The following is a 7166-nucleotide window of genomic DNA, read 5'->3' on the forward strand; positions in this document are numbered from 1 at the left end:
AAATAAGTGCAGGAGTAAAAATGTGCTTAACAAGTCACATAAGTTACATGGACTCACTGTGTGCAATAATAGTATTTCACATGAGATGAGGCTAGTCCTTAAAAAAATATCATCACACATGAACTTATCTGTAAGGTCCCTCAGGCAAGCAGTGAATTGCAAACACTGATTCAACCACAAAGACCAGGGACGTTTTCCAATGCCTCGGAAAGAAGGGCACCTACTTCTAATGGGTAAAATAAAAATAAAAACAGATCTTGAAAATCCTTTTGAGCCTGGTGAAGTTATTACACTCTGGATGGTGTATCAATACAGCCAGTCACTACAAAGATACAGGCGTCCTTCCCAACTCAGTTGCCGGAGAGGAAGGAAACCGCTCAGGGATTTCACCACAAGACCAGTGGTGAAAAAAAAAAAGTTAGAGTTTAATGGTTGTGATAGGAGAAAACTGAGAATGGCTCAACAACATTATAGTTGCTCCAAAATATTAACCGAATTGACAGATTGAAAAGAAGGAAGCCTGTACAGAATAAAAGCACTCCAGAACATGTATCCTGATTGCAATACTAAAGTAATACTGCATGATTAAAAAAATGTGCAAAGCAATTAAATTCTTGTGCGGAATACAAAGTGTCATGTTTGAGGCAAATCCAATACATCACATTACTGAGTCCACTCTCCATACAGTGTATGCAGAAAGTATTCAGACCACTTATCTTTATCCATATTTTGTTATGTTACAGCCTTATTCTAAAATGGATTAAATAAATAAAAATGCTCATCAATCTACACACGACCCCATAATGACAAAGCAAGCAAAAACAGAAAAAACATACTTACATAAGTATTCAGAACCTTTGCTATGAGACTTGAAATTGAGCTCAGGTGCATCCTGTTTCCATTGATCATCCTTGAGATGTTTCTACAACTTGATTGGAGTCCACCTGTGGTAAATTAAATTGATTGGCACACACCTGTCTATATAAAAAGATCCCACAGTTGACAGTGCATGTCAGAGCAAAGCTAGGAAGTCTAACGGAATTGTCCCTAGAGCTCCGAGACAGGATTGTGTTGAGGCACAGATCTGGAGAAGGGTACCAAAAAGTGTCTGCAGCATTGAAGGTCCCCAAGAACACAGTGGCCTTCATCATTCTTAAAAATGGAAGAAGTTTGGAACCACCCAGAGCTGGCCACCCGGGCCAAACTGAGCAATCGGGGGAGAAGGGCCTTGGTTGGGAGGTGACCAAGAACCTGATGGTCACTCTGACAGAGCTCCTCTGTGGAGATGAGAGAACTTTCCAGAAGGACAACCATCTCTGCAGCACTCCACCAATCAGGCCTTCATGGTAGAGTGGACAGACGGAAACCACTCTTCAGTAAAAGGCACATGATAGCCTGCTTGGAGTTTGCCAAAAGGCACCTAAAGGACTCTGACCATGAGAAACATGATTCTCTGGTCTGATGAAACCAAGATTGAACTCTTTGGCCTGAATGCCAAGCATCACGTCTGGAGGAAACCTGGCACCATCCAATCATGCTGTGGGGATGTTTTTCAATGGCAGGGACTGGGAGACTAGTCAAGATTGAGGGAAAGATGAACAGTGCAAAGTAAAAGAGATCCTTGATGAAAACCGGCTCCAGAGCGCTCAGGACCTCAGACTGGGGCAAAGATTCATCTTCCAACAGGACAACGACCCTAAGCACACAGCCAAGATAACGCAGGAGTGGCTTCGGGACAAGTCTCTGAATGTTCTTAAGTGGCCCAGCCAGAGCCCAGACTTGAACCCGATTTGAAAATCTCTGGAGACACCTGAAAATAGCTGTGCAGCGACGCTCCCCATCCAACCTGACAGAGCTTGAGAGGATCTACAGAGAAGAATGGGAGAAAGTCCACCAAATACAGATGTGCCAAACTTGTAATGTCATACCCAATTAGACTTGAGGCTATAATCGCTGCCAAAGGTGATTCAACAAAGTACTGAGTAAAGGGTCTGAATACTTGTGATATTTCAGTTTTATTTTTTTTAAATAAATCTGCAAAAATGTCAAATAACCCATTTTTGCCTTTTCAGTATGGGGTATTGTGTGTAGATTGAGGGAGAAAAAAACGACTTAATAAATGTACAAATAAGGCTGTAATGTAACCACCGACACCATTCTGTATATCTCTGGCCCTTCTTTGGACACTGTTAGTTAACTAACCTCCAGACGAGCTCAATGCCATACAACTCTCCTTCCGTTGCCTCCAACTGCTCTTAAATGCAAGTGAAACTAAATGCATGCTCTTCAACCGATCGCTGCCCGCACCTGCCCACCCGTCCAGCATCACTACTCTGGGCGTTTCTGACTTAGAATATATGGACAACTACAAATACCTAGGTGTCTGGTTAGACTGTAAACTCTCCTTCCAGACTCACATTAAGCATCTCCAATCCAAAATTAAATCTAGAATCGGCTTCCTACTTCGCAACAAAGCATCCTTCACTCATGCTGCCAAACATACCCTCATAATACTGACCATCCTACCGATCCTCGACTTCAGCGATGTCATTTACAAAATAGCCTCCAACACTCTACTCAACAAATTGGACGTAGTCTATCACAGTGCCATCCGATTTGTCACCAAAGCCCCATATACTACCCACCATTGCGACCTGTACGCTCTCGTTGGCTAGCCCTTGCTTCATTACTCGTCGCCAAACCCACTGGCTCCAGGTCATCTACAAGTCTCTGCTAGGTAAAGCCACGCCTTATCTCAGCTCATTGGCCACCATAGCAGCACCCACCCGTAGCTCGCGCTCCAGCAGGTATATCTCACTAGTCACTCCCAAAGCCAATTCCTACTTTGGCCACCTTTCCTTCTAGTTCTCTGCTGCCAATGACTGGAACAAACTGCAAAAATCACTGAAGCTGGAGACTCATATCTCCCTCACTAGCTTTAAGCACCAGCTGTCAGCGCAGCTCACTGCACCTGTACATAGCCCATCTGTAAATAGCCCATCCAACTCCCTCATCCCCATACTGTATTTATTTATCTTGCTCCTTTGCACCCCAGTATCTCTACTTGCACATTCATCTTCTGCACATCAATCGCTCCAGTGTTTAATTAATTTGCCACCATGGCCTATTTATTGCCTTACCTCCCTTATCTAATTTGCACATACTGTATATAGACTTTCTCTCTACTGTATGTTTGTTTATTCCATGTGTAACTCTGTGTTGTTGTATGTGTTGAACTGCTTTGCTTTATTCTTGGCCAGGTCGCAGTTGTAAATGAGAACTTGTTCTCAACTAGCCTACCTGGTTAAATAAAGGTGAAATTAATAAATAAAACTAACTGGAAAAAGTGAAGGGGTCTACATACTTTCCGAATGCACTGTATTTCCAAGGAAAGTGGTGGCTGCATCATTTTATGGGTATGCTTTTAATCATTAGGCCTGGGGAGTTCAGGATAAAAAAATACACGGAATAGATCTAAGCACAGGCAAAATCCTAGAGGAAACCTGGTTCAGTCTGCTTTCCACCATACACTGAGAGATGAATTTACCTTTCAGCAGGACAATAACCTAAAAACACAAGGCTAAAGCTACACAGTGAATGTTTGAGGGGCCGAGTTAAAGCTCTGACTTAAATCTACTTGAAAATCTATGGTAAGACCTGAAAACGGTTGTCTTGCAATAATCAACAACCAATTTGACAGAGCTTAAAGAATTTTTTAAATAATAAAATGGGCAAATGTTGCACAATCCAGTTGTGGAAAGCACTAAGAGACTTACCCAGAAAGACTCAGTTGTAGTCGCTGCCAAAGGTAGTCCTACAAGGTATTGACTCAGGGGTGTGAATACTTATGCAAATGAGATATTTCTATATTTAATACATTTGCAAACATGTTTTCACTTTGTCATTAAGGGGTATTGTGTGTGGATGGGTGAGAAAATATATATTTAATGCATTTTGAATTCGGGCTGTAACAACATGTGGAATAAGTCAAGGGGTATGAATACTTTCTAAAGCTCCACAGTGTCTTAATGTAACCATGGTGGCGTTACAACGCCAGTACAGCTCAGTGTAAACAAGCGTTACGGTAGGGTCGGTATCTTATGGCAAGATTTGCAGAGATGTATAAAGCCCAACATGTTAAACATGAACTGAATCACTGACTTTATAGTAATCAATTATCTGAAATAGTACCAGATCTGTGTCTCTCCATGTGTGCATGTCTGTTCTCTTGCCAGTGTGATAGAACCTAAAGATTTTTGGTGTCCATTACATAGATTATTCAACTAACCTGGCATAGGCAGTGCCTCCATAAGGCTAGGGGAACCTAAGCTTCCCTAAAGTAATTGTACAAATTATATAGCGTAATTTGCTTACTTAAAGAAAGTCAAATCATTCTAAATAATCAAAATCAAAATAGGCTACTACACCAGAGAGCATGATTTGGCCACACATGATCATTAGCTTCTTTAAAAGAAAAAAGCTGTGGATTGTTTTAAATCACATAGCATACAGTCGGAAGGGACCGTAATTTGGGCAGCGACACACACATCAAATAGATGATTGTTGAGTTGCAACGGTCAGTGAAAAGCAGAGACCCAGCCAGGCATATCGCAATATTTAAAAGTACAGTTGCCAAAAAACAGTTTGGAAAGCAAATTGCTATTGCTGTAAAGAGAAGACAATGAAAATAATCCACTGTCCTTTAGTTATCAAAATTCTAAACTTAATTGAGTGAACAGTAGCCTATCCTATTGGTACCAGAGGAGCACATTGGCTATGTCCCGGGTGAGTCTGCATATTCATTACCTTTATCATTGGGTCAGTGCTACTTTTGCTTGTTTTTAGACAATACATTTCCTCCTCCAGTTAGATGGTCGTCATATACCCTAGTGGTTAGAGCGGGGCGGTAGGAAGCCTAGTGGTTAAAGCGTTGGACTAGTAACCGAAAGGTTGCAAGACCGAATCCCCGAGCTCACAAGGTAAAAATATGTCATTCTGCCCCTGAACAAGGCAGTTAACACATTGTTCCGAGGCCATCATTGAAAATAAGAATTTGGTCTTAAATGACTTGCCTAGCTAAATAAAGGTCAAATAAATACAAATATTGTATTTGTCTCCCCTTTTCGTAGGCCTATTATATGGACCAGACAACGTCGTTTTTATTGATCTGTTTGTAAGTGTCAGCAGAGTAGGCTACCCTGTAGTTTTTGTTGTATTAAAGAAGATTCTGCTAATGGTCTCCAGCCATATAAAGTGTAGTAAAATTGCACTAAATGTGTTTACAAAAGAACAACACTTTCCTGTGCAAAGAAAGAAGAAATCTAATGTAGCCTAGGTCTACTCTGTCACTACGCGCTGCATTGAACAGTCATATTATAAGCCTAAATTATGACTAGAAAATATAATCACCACATCTTAAATAAGTCTATAAATGCGAGGATGATTGGAATGCTTTATTATAAAAGGTGAGTTTTTATGGTGAAAAATAGCTTACCCAAACTTGAAACCCACATGTTGTCTATGTAACCTGGTATATTATTTTTTTTTCACCTTTATTTAACCAGGTAGGCCAGTTGAGAACAAGTTCTCATTTACAACTGCGACCTGGCCAAAATAAAGCAAAGCAGTGTGACAAAAACAACAACAGAGTTACACAAACAGAAGTACAGTGGTGATACTCTCTTGGGTCTCGATTAGGGAAAACAGTTATCTTATACATTTGGAGGTTATATCTCTTTCCGAGTTGTCTCTGGTGTTTGTAGAACCACCTGAAACTTTACACAGACATTTATAAGATAACGGTTTTCCAGGATCAAGAACGAAGAGAGTATCGCCAATACCAGGTTCGTTGAAGAATCAATGGTGTAGACTTGAATGGGGCTTTCCTCTAACGTCCAGTAATGGACACAAAACATATTTGGTTATATAACATTATCCGGTGTACAAACAGCAATTTGACCTTATTGTCCACTCACCGGTGTCTTTCCTTCCTTGGGCCAGAATCCTCAGCCCTCCTCTTCATTTAAAATGTGGACCACAGACCGCAGGGGCAGAGTTTTGGGAAGGTGAGAGGAGCAACCTGGGTCCAGGGTAATGACGTCCTCAGAAAATGCATCTGGGAGTAACAGTAACGTTATGCAATGTTGTTACTTTTCCTTTAATTTACTTAATAGACAGTCTACGATATGATTAGCAATCAGCAGAGGCTCATCAGATGAGGAAGGGGAGGACCATCCTCCTCAGTGAATTTCATAAAAATAGTGGGAAAAAAAAGCTATAATTGTTTTGATAAAACTATACTAAATATATTAATGTCACCCGGAAAAAATATTAAAACAATGTTTTGCAATGAAGGCCTACAGTAGCCTCAACAGCACTCTGTGGGGTAGCACCAGCTAGTTTACGTCCTCCTCTGGGTACATTGACTTCAATACAAAACATAGGAGGCTCATGGTCCCCATCCCTTTCCATAGACTTACACAGTAGTAATGACAACTTCCGGAGGACGTCCTCCACCCTATAATTGCTCTTGCAGCATGAACGGACATTTTGTCAAAGGATCAGAGAATGAATCTAGTACTGAAAGCATTAGCTACAGCTAGCTAGCACTGCATTGCAGTGGTGAGCAGTTGACTCAAAGATATATAAATACAGATTTCTTCAAAAATGAAGAAGAAGAGGGAGAGCTAGCTATATTTAGTATTATTTTTCTTCTTCACTTTCACTTACTTAGCTAGTTTAGCTAACTCAAACAGCCAGCTCAAAATGAGAGGGATACTATGTTAGCTAGCTGGCTATCCAACACTGGAACTCTTCCAAGGCAAGGTAAGCTTTTGGTTTTATTAATTTGTTGCCACCGGGGCCTGCCAGAGTAACTGCTAAACTGTTTGCTGACTGTGCTGCATGATTGTAGCGGGTTTACTAATGCGTTAGTTCTTGTAACTATGTTGACTATGACGTTAGATAATATGGTAGCGACGATGTAGGCTGTGCGTAACAGTTATGATATGAAGGCTTTTTTTGCCTGGTCAGACAGCTGATGTGTTATGCACTGAAGTCCACATGCAACAGGAGGAGAGCACGTAGACGCGAAAAGGAATTACAAGGAGCAAAGTGATCATGCTGTTTGTATGTGGCTGCTATGAAAGCCAACTCTGTTTGCCTGT

The 7166-nt window shown here is 41.0% G+C and overlaps 1 protein-coding gene across 2 annotated transcripts in view; it reads right to left on the reverse strand.

Annotated features, from left to right (window-relative positions):
* LOC139370957 (E3 ubiquitin-protein ligase NRDP1-like) overlaps nucleotides 1-7166 on the reverse strand; it is a 34235-nt gene that overhangs the window by 25795 nt on the left and 1274 nt on the right. For both annotated transcript variants that reach the window (XM_071110885.1, XM_071110886.1), the window contains exon 2: nucleotides 5976-6115. The gene's annotated coding sequence lies outside the window, so the exon portion shown is untranslated. The remainder of the gene's footprint in view (nucleotides 1-5975; nucleotides 6116-7166) is intronic.

Source organism: Oncorhynchus clarkii, chromosome 17, assembly GCF_045791955.1.
Source record: "Oncorhynchus clarkii lewisi isolate Uvic-CL-2024 chromosome 17, UVic_Ocla_1.0, whole genome shotgun sequence".
Lineage (NCBI taxonomy): Eukaryota > Metazoa > Chordata > Actinopteri > Salmoniformes > Salmonidae > Oncorhynchus > Oncorhynchus clarkii.